General features: G+C 42.1%; 1 protein-coding gene and 1 long non-coding RNA gene across 3 annotated transcripts in view; both read right to left on the bottom strand.

Annotated features, from left to right (window-relative positions):
* Positions 1–3,675, bottom strand: part of Exoc2 (exocyst complex component 2) — a 165,575-nt gene extending 161,900 nt beyond the window's left edge. For both annotated transcript variants that reach the window (XM_075969965.1, XM_075969967.1), the window contains exon 1: positions 3,552–3,675. The gene's annotated coding sequence lies outside the window, so the exon portion shown is untranslated. The remainder of the gene's footprint in view (positions 1–3,551) is intronic.
* Positions 3,676–9,648: 5,973 nt separating this feature from the next.
* On the bottom strand, positions 9,649–16,048 carry LOC142848800 (uncharacterized). Its single transcript, XR_012910478.1, has 4 exons — positions 14,515–16,048; positions 12,410–12,958; positions 11,313–11,480; positions 9,649–10,804 (listed from the first exon to the last, which is right to left on the bottom strand). It is a non-coding gene; the product is annotated as an uncharacterized LOC142848800 (long non-coding RNA).
* Between the last annotated feature and the right edge of the window lie 2,421 nt (positions 16,049–18,469).

Genomic DNA, 18,469 nt, shown 5'->3' with positions numbered 1-18,469 from the left:
CCCCAGTACTGACTATACAGGGATACACCGTCACACATGGCTGAGATAATCAAGTTTTTTAAAGTCTCTGAATACACAAAAAAGGGAAACCAAGGCCCAAAGCTGGTGAGTCAGGCAGCTGAGGTGATGCAGCTTGCTGATGGTAGTGTGTGGAGCCATAAATGGTTACCTTTACTCCTATACTGAAACAACTTGGACTCTAATTTCCAAACTGAGACCAAAAAGGCCAACGTGTATATTTACAACTTCAAAATTTCACAATGTCTCTACAATTATATCAAGTTTGTAGGCTCATACCAATAGGCAATCATTCCTCTAATCAAAATAAATATACTGTAAAGTGTTTGATTATAGTGAACAGCCTTGACCATCCCAGCTTTGCAGGCAATCCAGGGGGTCCATACACACACTTCCCAGAGTTTAAAATCATTCAACACTTCTAGATACTGCTTAGTAATCAAATCAATGTTATTTCCCACTCCAATCAATCTCAAAATCGCCTACTATCAACGTAAGCCTAAAACCCCTCCACTGGATAAACATTTACAAACACACTGTGCACACTATGCAAGAGGCACCACTAGGAACCTGGGCCCAACAGAGGTGAGTAAAGAGACAGACACCAGAGAACCTTACTAGAAAACCACAACTCTCGTGGTAATACATAGATTAATAAAAATGGGTTGATTTAAGTTGTAAGAGTTAGTTAATAAGAGTCTAAGCTATTGGCCAAGCAGTGTTTTAATTTAGTTTCTGTGTAATTGTTTGGTTCAGGACAGCCAGTCTATGCCTAAAGGGGTCTCAGTGATTAAGAGCCCTTACTGCTTTTGCAGAGGACTCAGGGTCAGTTCCCATCACTCACATGGGAACACATGGATGTCGTCTGGTCCAGGGAATCTGATGCCCTCTTCTGGCCTCTGGGAGTACTGCACATATGCAATACTCATGCATATATGAAGGCAAAGCAGTAATACACATAAAATAAAAATAAATGTTTTTAAAATGAAAAAAAAAAAAGAAAAGCCAGGCATGGTGGTGTGTCCTAGGACTGAGGAAACTGCTAGAAGGACCGTTTGCGCCAAGGAGTTCAAGACCAGCCTGAACACACAGCGAGACCATCTCAAAAGAAACACTACCAGAAAATCTGTGCTAGAGTAAGTGAGAGACAAGTCTATCGCCAGCATTTCCTGCTGCTGCTACACACTTAGGAAGTGTATCCAATACAAAGTCTTTACCAGAATATAGGTCCTTAAACTGTGGGTGGCAATCCTGTAAGTCACATAGGGCCGTATAACTGAATGTGGAGGTAGCAAAAAAAAAAGAAAGAAAGAAAAGAAGGAAGGAAGGAAGGAAGGAAAGAAAGAAGGAAAAGAGAAAAAAGAAAAAAAGGCAAAATGAAAGTCTTCTGAGGGCACAGGATCAAAAATAAATTCAAAAATCAAACCCAAGGTGTTGCTACTAGCAGAACCCAATCCAACTTCACCAGCCTTTATTCTGACCTTCTCTCTGTGCCTATGTATAATAAACACCCAGGAGTGTTCAACTGAAACACTTTAATTCAGAGCGAATTTACTGTATGTGAAGAATTGCTGTGATTTCACTGTGTGTTACTATTTGAATACAAAAACCCTAGGGGCTCAAATGTTTGAACACTTCCTCCCCACCTCCCAACACTGTTCTAGGTAGTTCCGAACATTTTAGGATGAAGAGCCCTGTTGGAAAAGAGAGTCACTGGGGTCAGGGGCTTGAGGTTTTCAAGTCCAGCTCACATCCTGACTTCTGTCTGCTTCCTTTTTCACCCAGAGGTGAGGAATGCAGGGCACAGTCCTGCCACCACGGAGCTACCTGCAGCCATGCTTTCCGCTCTGGCATGGGCCGGATAATTCCAAACTGGAAGCCAGAGAAAGAAAGCCCTTCCTCCCTTAAGTATCTTCTGGCAGGTCCTTAGTTATGGCAATGAAAACACTAACATGCTATATATACAGAGTGCTCTTCTCCTGAAGAAAAAAAACGCTTTGATTACAGAAAACAAAGACTAGATACTTCCTACTGGCATTCCTCAACATGTAATCATCAGAAGACTGGGTCTCTGACCCAGTTCAGTGAGATATTTCATCTGAAGAACTGCTGTTTGAGCTGCGGATTTGAATATTCTAAAAGATCACCAGTGACTTCTGCTTGGGAGTCAGGACAAACTTCTAACAATTTCCAAAATGTTCCCTAACTACTGCCATTTTGTCTACATACATATTTATACAGAGCAATGTTTTTGATATTGACCATTATAAAATTAAGATACCAATCAACTCTGAAAGACGCTGAAGATGCTCAATGTCCTGTAGCATCAAATATGTAACCAAGACTTAATCTTTTATTTGTTTGTTTTTGGTTGAGAGAGGGTTTCTCTGTGTAACAGCCCTAACTGTCCTGGATCTCATTTTGTAGACCCGGCTGGCCTCAAACTGAGAGAGAGCCACCTGCCTCTGCATCCCCAGAGCTAGGATTAAAGGCACGCACCACCACACTGGCTAAAACAATTCTTTATGTAAAAAGAAATGAATACATCCAGCACTAATACTTTCATCTTTAATAAATGGTAAAATTACATGTATTCAAAAAATTGTTTTAAGATGAAATGATTTGTTTCAATGATTTTAAGATGAAATATGGTTAGCGAATGCTTACACTGTCTATGTATTTTATATACTTACATAGGTAAGATCATGGAAATTCTTTCAGAAGTTTTAAGTGGCAAAAGTTGAAGCCCCACATTATAACACTGCATTTACAAAATGTTTGGAACTTAATCTACGAGGTTTATTTATCACCCTTTGAAAGGTAATTCAAAATGTCTGGTACAGAAAATTAAATACTTGACAATAAAAAGGGGGCTCTTTCTAACGACTCCAAGAATTGCTCCCAACAGATGGGGGAACGTTCCGTTTCCCTACTTAAAAATACTGTCTACTGAGTCAAACAAAAGGGAACATGTAAGCAGCGAGCATGCATTCTTGTCTTTACCTAGCCCTTGCAAACCCCTAATTTTTCACACTTAGGTCATCCTTGTTTTGACTTTCAATTTCTTGCCACTGACTGAATCTGATACCAAGGAGGGGTCACACGCGCTAAGCTTTATAAACAAAGTCTTACTATGCATTTGTAGAGGGATCCTGGGTGGCCTTAGCTTTTCAGTAAAGAGCACCAAATGGCCTAAGAGGTGTGGCTGACTTAGAAACACGCACTTGCTGCTTTCACTAAGTCGACTCACGGAGTCGTAAAGATACCACGGAAGCTTCCCACCCGCGTCAGTGCAGTGCAGAGGTCTTCAGCAGATTAAAAGCCCAGCCGTCCACACTGGCCGCTCCTCCCAGGATCCAGCCCGGCGGCCTGCGCGGAGGCGGACGCGGCGAGCAGAAAGGCTTCCTCGGCGGCTCCCACACGCAGCCCAGCGCCCCTCACTGTGCCTTTCCAGCTCGCCCAGATTCTACGATCCCGTGCCGCGCGACTCCCCGCCGGACCCGGGGCATTCTCGGCCGGGACACCACACTCACCTTCAGCCTCCACAGCCTGCAGCCGGCGACAGATCCCCGCCGACCCACCCCAGCTCCGGGCCGCAGCAGCCAGCCGGAGGGCCGCACTTCCGCACGCTGCGAGCGCCGAGAGCGTCGATCCGCCGCCCAGCCGAGCGCCGAGCCCTGGATGGACCGCCTTTCCTACAAAAGGGGAGGGAAGTGGGAGGGGCGAGAAGGTAAAGAAGGAAAAAGGAGAGGAAGGTAGAGAGGAGGGAAGGAGAAGAGGAATTAGTGGGGAAAGGAGCAAAGGAAAGGGAATCAAGAAGGAGGAGAGAGAAAATGGAAGCTTGGGATGAGAGGAAAGGGGAGCAGGGTTAAGAGGGTGCGGCAGATGGTGGTGGAGGGTCCTCAGCGTATCTGAAGTCAGCACCAGGCCAGGAGTCAGACCTCAGTCAAAGGACTCCGTCGAGCTAGGAGTGCCTGCCATATTAAGGGACCCCAGAGGTCAGAGCTTTGGGGTTCCAAGGGCCTGAGAGACAAATTGACTTGCAAACTCTCAAGACCCCAAAAATGTAGAACTGACTCCAATCTACAGCCCGGAAGTCCTAAACTTTGGATTTGCCCGCCTGTGGGCTGGGCTGTGTAGCTCTGGAGATGGTCAGCTAAATGCAAGCATTCCCCTGGGGCTTCCTTCTTCTGTGGCAGTCCAGGCAACGCAGGATAGTGGTTTGTACATGAGGATGATGGGGGAGACAGAGAACAGGGGTCTTCTTGGGGTTGTGTTGCTGTGGCTGGGGAGAGAATTAGCTGCAGGGTGTTGGTCAAGAGCATCGTTTTATAAGACCAACAACAGCCTAAGCCATTACTTCTCAAATACCCTCCTGTGTTGAATTATGCACTTATTCAGTATATTCATGGAAGGGGTGTTGTAAGATAACTATGAATTAAGAGACGTAGTACAGAGGCTGAAGAGCTGGCTTAGAGGTTAAGAGCACTGGTTGTTCTTCCAGAGGACCCAAGTTCAATTCCCAGCACCACATGGCAGCTCACATGTGTCTGTAACTCCATTCTAAGGGATCTGACTCCCTCAGATGGACATACCTGCCGGCAAAACACCAATGCACATATGATCATAATAATTTTTTTAAAAAAAAGAATATAGTGCGGCTTCATTTTTCTCTCCTTTTTGTGAGAAGATATGTCTAAGTGTTTCCAGAACCATCCATCTTGAATAGCAAGGGTACACTCTTTAAACATGAAAGAGAGACTTGGCAGCAGAGGTCCTAAGGAAATACTGTAAGAAATGTCTGGCAGTCATGCATCTTTTCACAGTGAAACCAAACCCTTTGGATCTCAGTGACACGCCATTTCTCAGGTTAGGCTGTCCTGCCATCAAAGCCAGAATGTGCGGCCTTGAGAACTCACAGATTTTTCCTGGATCAAAAAATAATAATAAATATACCATACTACTGAAACAGAAACACTCAGAAGAGGAAAGGGACTCCTTTGTTATTATAAAGAACACTGGTACAATTTTCTTTCTTTTTTTTTTTTCTCCCTCAAGTTTCTGGTCCAAACTCTAAGCCAACTAGCAAACAGTAGTGCAGAGGTTGCCAGAAAATAAAATCGTTAAACCTAAAATTGCAATAGTAGCTGCTAGGGCAATTACAAATCATTGTACGGGTTTATGCTTTCAAAACTGTTTCAGATTTCATTAGAACTAAGAAGGACTTTGACGCAGTCCTCCGTAGCCTCTCCCAAACAATCTTTGGAAACACCGAAGGACTCTGCTCGGCTCCTTGGATAATTTATGTATCTGTTTTGCCTTACATCAACACCTTAAGTACTCAGTACTGCATGGCATGTCAGTTTGAAAGGGGCCATAGTTAGCATGCAACACTAGCCCTCAATGCAGCTTAGTAATGTGCCATCTCTTAACGCTCCTTTTTTGTAGAAACTAACGATTAGTCAGTCATTTAACTCACAGACTCCAAGGGCCTGGCTGGAGTAGTCCGTTTGTCATTGTGTATACCATAGAGACCCCGCTATGACAGTTATTCAGTCCTCCAGGCTGGCCATCCAAAGACCAGTAGCCACAGCCTGTCAACAGAGCACTGTCTCTTTGTTTACTTTTTTGTCCCAGCCCTGAACATCTCGAGGGAAGGGATTGTGTGTGCTTCACTCTAGATAAATACCTGTTGGATGAAAAGCTGAAGTTCAAGTGTTTGTTATGGTAACACCAGAGCCGTGGGGAAACCTGTTTCCAGTCGTCTGCTTCAAAATATACTAAATGGCCATGCAAAAAAAAGGGGGGGGGAATATTTGATAAATAAATCCTGACAGTATAGTGATGGCTGGCATGCTTCAATAAATACCACCAGCTTTGAGATAATTCATGTTCAAAGCTACAGAGAGGACTTGAAATCTTGCAAGGTTGTCATAATACTGAGCTGTTAGAGCAATTCCTTAGCCATGGTTCTTGGTTTAGGAATCTCTTTGACTCAGATTCTTTTTACCTTCATTTTAACTATTGTGTGCACCTAGCAAATGCCTTGGTATGGACTTAGCTATCTTCATTTTTCACTGGCTTTAGATCTGCTTGTGGGAAGTCCTCCACACGGTCATATGTCTCTGATCAATTTTACAGTGAAATGGAGCCCTGTGGGCTTTTTATTTACTTGAAATTTGCATATTTCTTTTTGAAAATTGTAAATAAACTTGGCTCTAAAGAAGAGGCATGGTGTTACTCTTACCCTAACCATATGGCTATTACTGCCATCCAGTGCGATAGTGCAGATGTGCTGAACACCTGTGTTTACATCTGGGTGTCTCTGGCAGTAGGCTATGTCCGTAGGTGGTCCACAAGGGAGGGAAGAAATCGAGGAAAGGCTCTCTGTGCCAAAGATGTATTAGAGCCGCATAGCCTAGGGAAAAAGAACTGGGTCAGAATGTGGAAATGGCTCAGTTAGCATCCCAGGAGGGTATGCTCCAATCCCTGCCCCCTTTCCCAGCTCAAAAATAACCAAATACTGTGGTTATATGTGACCAGGAATTAATATTTCTTCATGTCATAAATAGGGGAGTTCTAACCAGATATAGCATTTTAATTACTTTTAGTTTTTTCTTTTTCTTTTCTTTTTCTTTTCTATCAGTGTTTTGAAAGAGTCTCATTGCGTTGCCCAGACTGGCTTTGAAATTCCCCTGCCTTTGCTTCCCAAGTGCTGAGATTATATGCTTGTTCTAATTACACCCAGCTTTTAATTGAGTTTATATTGCTACCTAGGAGTAGGTGACTCTCAGTCTGTCTGTTTCTCTCTCTCTCTCTCTTTCTCTCTCTCTCTCTCTCTGCATCTGTGTGAGTGTGTGAGTGTGTGATATTAGGTATTTTGGATTCTTTTCTACTTAGAGACAGGTACATCTGGTTCAGTTTGAACAAAACAAATTTGCACTTTGTGAGCCATGTAAGTGACTATAGACGGACATAGAAAATACGACCTATTCCCAGTTTCCCCATGGATGCGGTAGTATCCTATAAAGAAGAGGGTTCTGGGTAGAGGTGCTGACTTTTTACCCAGGTCTATTCTCCCACTGGGATCAGAAGGATCAGCTGCGGGATCATGCTGCCTACAAGACTTGAGTCTTGCTCCTTTCCTTTAGCAAGGCTTCACACTGTTCAGGGTACCAGCTTGCATACAGTTTGCCAGTTTGTCTTCAGATCCCATGTTTTAAAATTCTGATATGACAAAAATGTTATCCCTGCCCTTTCAGTCTGTGATGACAGGTTTCCCTATGTCCAGCAGGACGTTGCTAAATTGGAAGGCTCAGATGTGTGTCTCTCACAGAGACTGACCTGGGGTTCTCAAGGCAGTGACGGGACACCAGCACTGTTACTGCGCATATGAGAAACCATGGGGAAAAGGTAGTTGTGTCGTGAGGACTCTGGATGTCTTCATCCACAAATACCCACTACCCTGTAGATCAGGGAGCAGCCCATTGTCCGCATGTTTTTCTATTTCTGGGGTCCCAAAACATAGGAGCACACACACAAATGAACACAGGGGTGTTTCCAGCACACATACGCTTTCCAATTTGCCAAGGGGAGCTTTGTTTTCCTGACTGCACCCTTGTAACAAAGACACTTCAACTGTAGAGTTGAGAAGCACTCCACTTCTCACTGATCGTGAAAAACACTCAAATCACAGGAAACAAAAATATCCATATACCTGGAAGAATCTAGATCTGACTACAGCATTGTTGACTGAAAGAAAATTACATTGAAAATCCAAAACCCACATTCTGTTTCCTACATGTGACCCCGAGTCTTTGACCTCTGGAAAGTTCCAGTTTTCTCATTTTTAAAATTAGGTGGTTGGAGAGGAGAGTGCCCAAGTGGTTTAAAGCCCTGAAATCTCACAAGTAGGTTTCAGCAACAACCCTCTGAAGGAGTTCTGGCAGAGCTTCAAGACCCTTTCATCTGGCACCTCTGTCTGGCCATCTGGGTGGAATGGGGCATATGGGTGGTGTTAGTGCAGTTTTTCCAAATAATTCTGCCTGCCATGGGGGTGAGTGGATCACACTAATTACTCTTCTCTTCAATTGAAAGGTGGGGGTCCCCAGAGGCTTTGTTCTGTGACTCAGTTACCTATAATATAGTCCATTTTAGCAGAAGTTCAAGGTGGCGCTCTCCACCTCTCTGTTTCTATAATCCTTTGCTCCTTGGCCCTCAATCACATCCACACCTCCCTGATAGCCTCCCACTGTGTAATAATTGCTCTGCTAAGGTACAATCATCGAAAGGCATTTTGTGGGCTAACTGTGAATTAAAGTAATAAAAAGAAAACAATATAACGATAAATAAGTGAGCTGTGTTTTCAATTTTTTACTTTTTATTGAATTTCTGCTTTTTCCATTAAGCAATTCTTCCCATGCTTGACCACATTCTTCAGACCCTAGATATATGGGTTATGTGTTTATGTTTTCTTTCTACTTAGTGTGATACGTGCCCATCCCAGTCACAGGTTGGAAATTTAGATGATTGCATGGACATGAATGACATGCTTCCTTCATATAAACAACAGTTTTCCCAGCCCTATGGGTATGTGAGGATTCTTACCAAGTTTCATTTAAGAACAAAGATAAGTAAAAGTATATATCTGCAAGTGATATACCCTTGATAGCTGATAAGCTTCTGGAAACTTCATTTTAGGAAAAAAAAATAAATGTCTGAGATTGTTACTTACTCCATCATGGCATTTTGTGTTTTAGATCTGTTTAAATGGAATTGTTACTGCTGCTAAGTGACTCCTATTTGAGAGCTTGCCTTTGTTAAAAACACATTCAGAAGGAAGTTTTCATCTTTTATTTTTTAAGAAAATCAGATTTGAGTGGAAATTTCTAGACCTTGGTTACAGTGCTGGCTTGCTTTAATGTGCCAATCCTCTTCCACTGCCTAATGGAAAAACGACAAGCCACGGCGTGACGAGTCACTGCATTGACCAATATCCAGGAAAAAAATATTAAACACCGTGCAGCTTCTTAAGCACTTGCTTTACACAAATAGGCTGATAACTACCGACTCTGCATTTGGCATAGATCTTTCCAGTAAATATCATCTCAAGCCAGAAACTCTGTAAGTCAAGTAAAATATGAGTCAAAGGCAAAAAAAAAAAAAAAAGGCACTAAGTGCAGTGTTCTTTCTGCCCTTCCTCCAAACGGGTCTGGGCAAGTTTGAAGAGAAATAAAATACCAAGTAATTCTCAAAGTATTTGGGTTGCCTTTTCAGCCTGCCATGAGTCATGATCCCACATCACAGAAATCGGGGGACCTTTTTGTTTGTTTGTTTGGTTGGTTGGTTGGTTTTTCGAGACGGGGGTTCGCTGTGGTTTTGGAGCCTGTCCTGGAACTAGCTCTTGTAGACCAGGCTGGTCTCGAACTCACAGAGATCCACCTGCCTCTGCCTCCCAAGTGCTGGGATTAAAGGCGTGCGCCACCACCACCCGGCTCGGGGGACCTTTAACATATTTAGCTTATTGGTATATTTTTCAGAATTTCCACATTGTTTTCCTTAATGAATTATGACACAATAGTCTTTTCCTTTAAAGGTGTCTAAGAAACCTGCTTCTAGCTGATTCTAGAGGTCATTCCAGGAAGCATTTTATTCCCCCTCCACAAAAAAATGTTTTTTTTTATCTGCAAAAAAATATAAACTTTCCAGCTGATAATTCAGAGAGATCTGTGTATGTGTACAATGCAGCAATTCAAATCAAACTCTTCAGTTCCAAGAATATTGACTTGGACCTCTTATATGTATGACGTTGTTCATTTTCTGTACATTAGCTCTTATTCTCTATACATTAAGCCAACCTGACATCAAAACAATAACAACTGTAATAGTTTCCCAGAACACAATCCTAGATAGCAAGAGGAAGAGGAAATAAATACAAAATCTGTTTGGTCTATTTATTTATTTATGAACAGATTTTGTTGCTTGGCCAAGGTTTACCATTGAGGCCTGCTGATACAAAGCAGTTTGCCTTATGAAAAACCTAGAGGAATATCATTAACAGCGAAGGTAACAGACTCTGAAACACCGAAAATTGTGCTTGCTTTTTCAGATGTGTTAGTCAACAAATTTTGTATGGGACCAAATAAAGGTTCACACTGTTGGCCAAGTTCCTGTGAAAATGTGAGGGGAGAAGGATTTGAGGGTGGGAACTGTCCGATACACAAGGCTACTGTCATGGCTAATCTCTTTACAGTTGGTATCTTACTACTTTAAAAAGTTGAGTGTCCCAAAGTCATCAGCCTTCAAGATTTTTAAAGTGAATTTATTCACACTGGAAAATATAATAACTCACATGATCTCCATATTCATTATGGATGCTTGTTGAAATCCAAAATGCTAGGCATTTGAGGGGTGGATATAGATGTTGTTCAGTACTGGAAGAATTTCCTTAGCATGGCCCGTGCCTGTGATTCTATTCACAGCACTACCAAACAACAATGACAAACACAAAGTAATTTCCTTTCTGAAAAAGGAGAGTGAGATAGGCACACGTAGCATCATATGAAAATCTCTTTGCTGTTAAATTTACGCTTAATTTCTATTTTGTAAAATGGCAACAAGTTTTTCAAATATATTTTAAAACTGAATATAGATCTAAGACTTTAAGAACTGTATGTAGGTTTATACTTGCAATGGCAGCACTAGAGATACGGAGGTACGAAGGCAGGAGGTATAAATTCAAGATCAGTATGGGATAAGAGTCCAGTTTGAGCTTCAGAGTGAGACCCTGTGTCAAAAAATAAAACAAAAAGACTAATTATTGCATACTAAAATCAATCAAAAATGTTATGTATTTCATGACATTAAAGGACCTAAATAATTTAGGATACTCAATGTTTTTTTTAGAGAATTCAAGTTCTTTCACAGAATCAAGACCTTCTACTTTTATCCTGTATTTTCTTGACATATAAACTAATAGAGACATCAAATTAATTTTTATAAGCCCAAGAGTCTTTAACATTTCTTAAATAGAAATTAAAATGTTTCTAAATGTGGAAGCATTTTAGGAAGCAAAAACCACACCATTTAATGAACTATTCTTCAACAAAATCTTTACAATTCGCTTGCTTAGTTATAAAAAGCTAAATATAAAGCCCTTGATGAACTCTGATCAATGAATTTATGCTGCTGCATTGTCTCTTAGAGTATCTTTAATATTACTGCAATTGATAGCAATACTTCTGATAGTTGTGATTGGTAAAGACCTTCTATTCCCAAGAAACAGAGCTAGACACCTGCTCAATGTCCGCCAGAGTGTGGAGTCCCAGGTGTTAAGATCTCCATCTAGTTTCATAGGCCACCTTTCTGTCATCTGTTTCCAGCCATGGTAAACATACTGCACACCCTAGTGGCCATTCCAGGAGTGCTCATCCTCTGGGGTTATCCTTGGCCACCAGAATATTCTACGAAAAACAAAGCAAACATTTCAACCTTATGTGAAGGTGGGAAACACTCCTATTCTTTCTAAGGAATTCATCTCTAGTTCATAGAGACTGAGAATTATCCTTGCACCTTTTATCTCCAAACACCATCTTTTCTATATTAAGGAGAGAAAGGCTACTACAGACTCAAAACTAGCTGGTGCTGTACAAGTTTAAATTATCGATTAAGAAGAGAAAGGGAGAGAGGGATAGAGGGAGGGAAGGAAAGTAAGCATAGAAGAAAGCTTTAAGTTTTCCTTCTCCTCTCTTCTCTCCTCTCCCCTCACCTCCTCTCCTTTCTTCCTCTTCCCAGTCCACCTTCCTTCCTTTTCTTATTTTAAGCAGAACCAATTTTCCTAAGATCAGAAATTATTTCTTTTTTAAACAGTAACAGGTGTCTGTGACTGTTAACAACACACATACACACAAACATGCATACTGAGCACACCCGCTATGCATGTGTTAAGGAGATATACACATGTCTGCATGCAAGTGTACCTTCATATATGCACTTGTTATCAATCCACATGTACATAAGATTATGCATAGCCACATGCATGCACAATGTATATATGCAGTCACGCGCACACACACGCAAGATGAAAACTAAAACAGAATTCAGAAGTAGAAGCTCCTACAAAGAGCTCAATGGATAAACCTGGAGGTAGATCCCACTGGAAATGAGTTCAGGTGGTGGGCATCAGGAACCGTGGGGTCTCACCGCCTTTGCCATGTTTAGATTCTATTTTACTTAGCCACATTTTAGCCTGCCTTTCATCCTCCTGTCTCATCGATCATAATTTCCAGTATTTATTCCCTACGTGGCTTGGGTCTTGGGCACAATACCACGTAAAAAGAATTCCGACTTCAGGTTTCCAGTTTTTTTTTTCTTAATTCTCTAATTAACATACTTTTTTTTGTGGTTCATCACAAGAAGCTTGTTCAATGGTTCTTTGCTTTCACCAGCTCTTCAGATCACTCGAGGGATATGTCACTAGAGAATTGTGTTTGGGAAGGTTTGAACTTCCTGGCCACAGGCTTCTTCAATCTGAAAGTGAGTTGACAGGTCCCACTGGCCAGTCTGTAGGCCTCCAGGTCTGTTGCGCTCCTCGCTGTTTTGCCTCTTGCTGCTTCTCTTATGAGAAAAGGTTCTGAAGAAACCCTGGCTTATTTTGCCTTGTGCTTTGGATAAACTAATCCAAATCAGGTGAGTTATAAGTCGTTTACAGTTGGATGTCAGATGTAGAACACCGACTCAAAGAGCCAGGAATCGTAGAAGCCAACACTGCACGGCTGCTCCGGTTCTTTGTCTAAGTCCTTGAGTTTCAAGAGAGAGCAAAGGGGAGAGTGTGGCTCACACTCGGGCTGGTCTGTTGTTTTGTTTCATGGCTCCTTTAGCAGCTCCTCCTGTGGCAGGCACAGTACAGATGATGACTTGTCCCTTCTCCTGTAAGTCCTTTCTGCATTGGTAGGAGACACAGTTTTGAATTAATGTATAAATTAGATGCTATAAATTAATGTCTTTTGGGCAACACCTAGCTCCATCTGTGAGTTGAGTATGCAAATTTTAAAACACACATCTCTGTTAAAATGAAATGACTGCTCTGGGCCCCACCCTGGAAAGGGTAAGTCATGAAAGGCGATTCTGCTTTTCATCCAGATTCTGCTTTTATTTATTTTATGAAATACGTTTCTTGGAAAAACATTTTAGATTTGTTATTTGGCACCAAGGCAACTACCTCAGATAATCTAAAATCTATTGCTAATCCCAGAGAAGTGAATATGATAACAGAAAGTATGAAAAAGAAGATAGTTTTATTTTTTGGCATTTTATAAAAATAATGAACACAGCTCTCTTCTATCTGTTCAGACATATCTATAAGAGCTCAGGCTTCTAATTAGACTATAACTTGGTGCTATTTACTTTTATAAAATACAATATGATGTAACAATACAGATGGATAGAGCTTAGCATGCTACTGCAAAGGGAAAAAACAAACAAATGACAAAACAGGAAGAAGAAAAAAGAAGAAAGAAAGAAAAAAAGAAAGAGAAGAAAGAAAGAGGAAAAGAGAAAGAATGAGAGAAAGGAAGAAAGAATATTAAAACACTATTGCTGCAATATTGTGACTTACTTTTTAAACGTTTTCTTTTTAAAAGATCACATGGGAAATCTGATAAGTTGAACATGCTCATGTTTACCCAGTTAATGTTTTTCCCTAACTATTTGCTGAAAGTAGAAGAATTCAGTAATTTTATTCTTCACTAGATGAACTATTCTGCATAGCCATTCAAGGTTAAATAGACACATTCCCTGTGCTTGATGCTGATTTTACTTCAAAAGTGCTTACCATAAAGAAATATAGACTCATTTCTCTTTGTATTTTTCTTATTGAATTTAATACGTCTTTTAAGCAGGTTAGCCTCTAAGAATTATGAATCTCAATGAGATATATTGGAAAAGCTTTTTATAGTCTATGAAAAGCCATATAAACAAAAGGTATTGCTATTATTATATGTAGGGCATTTCTTAGGTATTGAGTTTCAAATGTATAGCCAGTATCGTGTGAAAACTGATTATTATGGAGCCTGTGTATGTATAGTCAAAGTAAGGCCTTTTTGGGAGGCAATATTTGCATAACCAAAGTTTTCCCCCCTGGTGAACTCCTTTAACTGTGAGTAAAGACACAGGAGGTAGGGGGACAGGGTGGAACCACAGCCCAAAAGAAGGGAGAAGAAAAAGGAAAGAATCAAGTTGACATCAAAAACAAATCCTATTTGTGCAGAATAGTGAGGCATTAGTAAGCTGTTTTACTCATGAGCTCTGATATCTTTATGTTTATCTACAGGTATGCTTTTTGACAGCTTAAAGCTATTTCTATAAAGACTCATTTCATACCACTACTTTTTATTAAAATGCGCAGATGAAGTTTTTTTTTAAACCTCTCAGAATAAGCCAAAATTTTAAAAAAGAGCCAGCATTTATTAAGACTTTACTTTTCACTCTCAAATAGACCTTTGTGCTTGCGCCGCAGAAAGATCTTCTCGTCTCTGAGGTAAATCCACTCGCACTGTAGACAGGTCAATCTCCTGCTAGCAGAAGTTGGTCTGAGTCAAGGGAAGGGACCTCCAAGATGACGAAGGGGGTCTAGAACCAGTCCACTCTGAAGACAAAACCGGTGGAAATAGACTTGCCCTTCAGTGGCCACTCCTTCGGAGAGTTGAATTAAAACAACCATCTCCAGGAGCCAAACGGATTAAGCATCTGTAGATCATTTGACCAATCTAAAATTATCCTTTAATAGATATACGCAAAGTGTTTAAAGTTTGCTCTCTTTTCATAGTTGTAGCTTAGAAATCAAGGTTGCACATACACAGGATGAAATCGAAAGTCAGTTCTGAAGTGTCAGTTCCCTAAGCTTCGTGTGTAAATGTAATTTTGTCAACATTGTGTTTTTATACAATTCCACCGAGACTTTTTACTGTCAGGCAATACAGGATTCACAAAATGGTAGATTATTAGAACAACGTGGCCTGGCAGGCTCGAGAAAATTAAAATTTCACGCTTAGCTTTCGTATTCTTAAGAAAAAAATGCTTGTACAATATATGCAGTTCCAACCTCAGCGCGACAGGATGCAGTAATAAGCCCTGTTTTTTAATATTAAAAGAACAGAAATCAGAGTCAACACGTTTTATGAAGAGCTGTAACGTGGTAGCAGCTCCTCCTTGGCTGGCGCTTGTCAGGCTGATGAGCTTGTCGCAGCGTCCCAGGCTGAGAGGGGTCTGTACCGAGCGGGAGCTCCGCAGTCTCACGGAACAGCAGGCGTCTCTACCAACAGAGAGCAGAAGCAGGACTAACGCAGCCAGAGCCAGTCTCCTGAGCCTGCTGCTGACGGGGGACTGGCTTTTCTTCTTGCTGTAGTTTGAAATTGAATCGCCGCACTGCTGAGAAAATGCCATGAAAATATAACCCGCCGCATTCCAGGAAAATAAATAAGCAAGGCCACCCAAATTTTCAATTAGAGCCGCAGCCGCATGCAGGAAATGGCATGCGATCCATCCAAGGCGCCCTAGGCCGTGGAGGGGCAATGGGGACAGGAGGGGAGGCTGTGACAGCGGCTTTCATCCTGGCCGGCAGGCACTGCCAGGCTTCCAGGGGAAGCTGCACCTGAACTTCCTATTTCCTAGCTCGATACCAGCGTGGCGTGTGGGCCGCCCGGAACATCAAGGCTCCGGGCGGTTGATGAAAATCGTAAAAGAGCTTTTGATTCCAAGTGCCAGACTTTAAAATCTGGTTATTACCAGCGGCTGGCTACTGCTTGTCCGATGCCACAGGCAGCCCAGGAGGCCACTGCCTGTAGGCTGCGGGGCGCAGGACTGGTCTTGGCGCTTGAGGGTCTGTCAGATCTCTGCAGTGAGCAAGGGATGGAAGGCTCTCTGCCATCCCTGCGAAAGAGAGAAGTCGCTTGGCAACTCCCCTCCTTGATGGAGGGCGTTTGTCCGAAATCCCTGGTTTGAAGGCTTGTATTCTTCCCAGGCCCTCCAGGGTTCTGTTTCTCTGTCTGGGACCTGCTTTCTGTTTCACTTTTCAGCTCGTCACCACAGTTTGGAATTTTCCAACTCATCATGTTGGAGTTGGGCAGAAGAGGAGGGTCACGGATGGCTTTTTCAGTGGAATGGTGCCGCTTCCTCCACAAGGCGGTTATTATTCTGGATGAATTCTGCCAGTGATGTGGGCTTAATTATTTTTAAATCTAGAACTAGAGTAACGCGTTTTTTTTAACCCCATTTGAAGTGAACTGATAAACAAAAAGCAAATTGACACAGGCTGGTTAAAAAAATCAAGAAATGAACTAATGGAGCCCCTCCTGTGGTTAAGGAAATCTGCTAGCAATCTCGTACCCTTATTGCATGGGGGCAGAAAAGAAGCTCACGGGAGACAAATGAGCCCCACTTCAGCAGAATGTCAAGTACAAAATTCACATTGTGCTTTGTAACTATGTGACTCTCAATGCTGTGAGTTCTTGGTAATGGCAGGAGAGTTTTTGAAAAGAAACGTGTCCCCTCACTAAGACAGTGTAAACAAAAGCGCTCGCTGTGCGTTTCTTCTTAGCTGGCATCTCCTGGTTCAGTATTTTCTTCACAAATCCAGTATTCTGTTAGGTCAGAAGGGCTATCGCTTCCGTTTCACAGCAAAATCCGGAATTTCATTTTTGTACACTGTGGCAGCACTTCCCGTAATTGAATTCTAGTGGTTCTTGAGTGTGTTTTTAACTTTACAAAATAAGGATGGGGAAGGGGGGGTTTCTTCCCCATTTACATAGTTTCAAAACACGTAAGCTTTTTAGATGTAGCAGGTTGTAGAGTCTGGAGTTACAGGAAGCTCAAATTTAGTATCCTGCTGTAAGCCAGGAGCTTGAACACAAAGCTGTTCAATCTAGGCCTTGGCCCTCTAGCCTCCCCCACAAGACTCTCTTCATGTGCCTGTTGTCTCTTTCCCCTCTCTGTTACATTACATCATTGAACCCCTTTCCAGGAAGGTATCTAATAGACAAGCACCAAGTATACATTTTCTTGGTAGGATTTAACTTAGTTATCCAGCAAGTGTGTCTAAGCACCTTGCTTGATGAGGTCTCAGAAATAATAGACGCCATACTATTTCATATGGATAAAATCCCCCCCCCCGAAAAAAAACAACCATAATGCAAAGGTTTGGTCTCCATGTCAGAGCTGGAAGAGACCTTGACACCCTGTAAACCAAATCTTCGATTGTAGATGACAAAGTTAAGGCCAAGAATCAGCCAATTGACATGACCTGCTGATTTACCTAGCACCCTTTCTGGATTATGTCACTATCCAAATCATCCTTGTACACCACAGTAGGTAAAATTGTTCAAATACAGCCTCTGCAAGAGTCTTCTCCCTCTGAGAGAATCACACCTTCATTCTACTCCAGACAGCGTATCAGCGGCTTGTTTCAACAGGAATAGGAACAGATTGGTCTATACCATCTGCCATCATTCTCCCTCCTTCAGGACATCCCAACGTCCCAGATAAAGGTCGCTTTTCCTGCCTAGGTTCCGTGATAAAGAACACATGAGATGCCAGGTGGTGGTGGCACAGGCACTCTGGGAGGCAGAGTCAGGCAGGTCTCTGTGAGTTTGAGGCCATCATGGTCCAGAATAAAGTGGGTTCCAGGACAGCCAGGGTGGTTACAACAGAGAAACTCTGTCTCAAAAACAAACAAACAAACAAACCAAACACATGAGATGAAGTCACAGTGGTGGACGTAACCAGGCTGAGAGAAGTTGCTGTTATAACCACCCTGAGAGAGTGGTTGTTGCAACAGGACACAGCTTGGCAGATGGGTCCGTCATTGTGTTGCTGAAAGGGAGCAGTTACTTACTCTTCTGTAAGCTTTAACTGGGACCCTTTTTTTAAATAGTTTATTTGTGCAGTGCTGAGGGTAAACTCAGGACCTTGCACACGTTAAGCAAGTGTTCTGCTACTGAGCTATCGTGATTGTGGATTTTTATACTGTGCTATCAAGGGGAGTTTGTGGACTGGAGGCTTCCATTGCTTTGTTCTGGTGCCATAGGATGGTCTGATTTCTAAAGATGGGTCCAGGTGGGCAGAAGCCCAAGTGGAAGGCTGTAGATTCCACTGCCCAGCAAACACGCCTTGAAGTGCTTTTATTTGACAGAATTTTAGTAGCATTAGCCGCCTAAGAGGGAAAGATTCTCCAGAAAGGATAGAAAAATGTGCTTTTTCTTGGGGCGTTCTTGGATCTTAGGAAATGGCCCTCTGCATTAAATTCCTGGTGATCAGAGGCGTCTTCTGGAAAGGCTCTGAGGGGAGCCAAGGAAGTAACTCAACACTAGAAGCATTATTTGGCATGTGCAAGGCCCCGAGTTCAGCCCCCAGTGCTATTTTTAAAAAGGTCCTCAGAATAGCTTGTAGTTCATTTAGC

The sequence above is a fragment of the Microtus pennsylvanicus genome, chromosome 4 (genome assembly GCF_037038515.1).
Source record: "Microtus pennsylvanicus isolate mMicPen1 chromosome 4, mMicPen1.hap1, whole genome shotgun sequence".
NCBI lineage: Eukaryota > Metazoa > Chordata > Mammalia > Rodentia > Cricetidae > Microtus > Microtus pennsylvanicus.
Note: the sequence above shows the minus strand (reverse complement) of the source record. Positions and strands in the feature narration are given on the sequence as shown.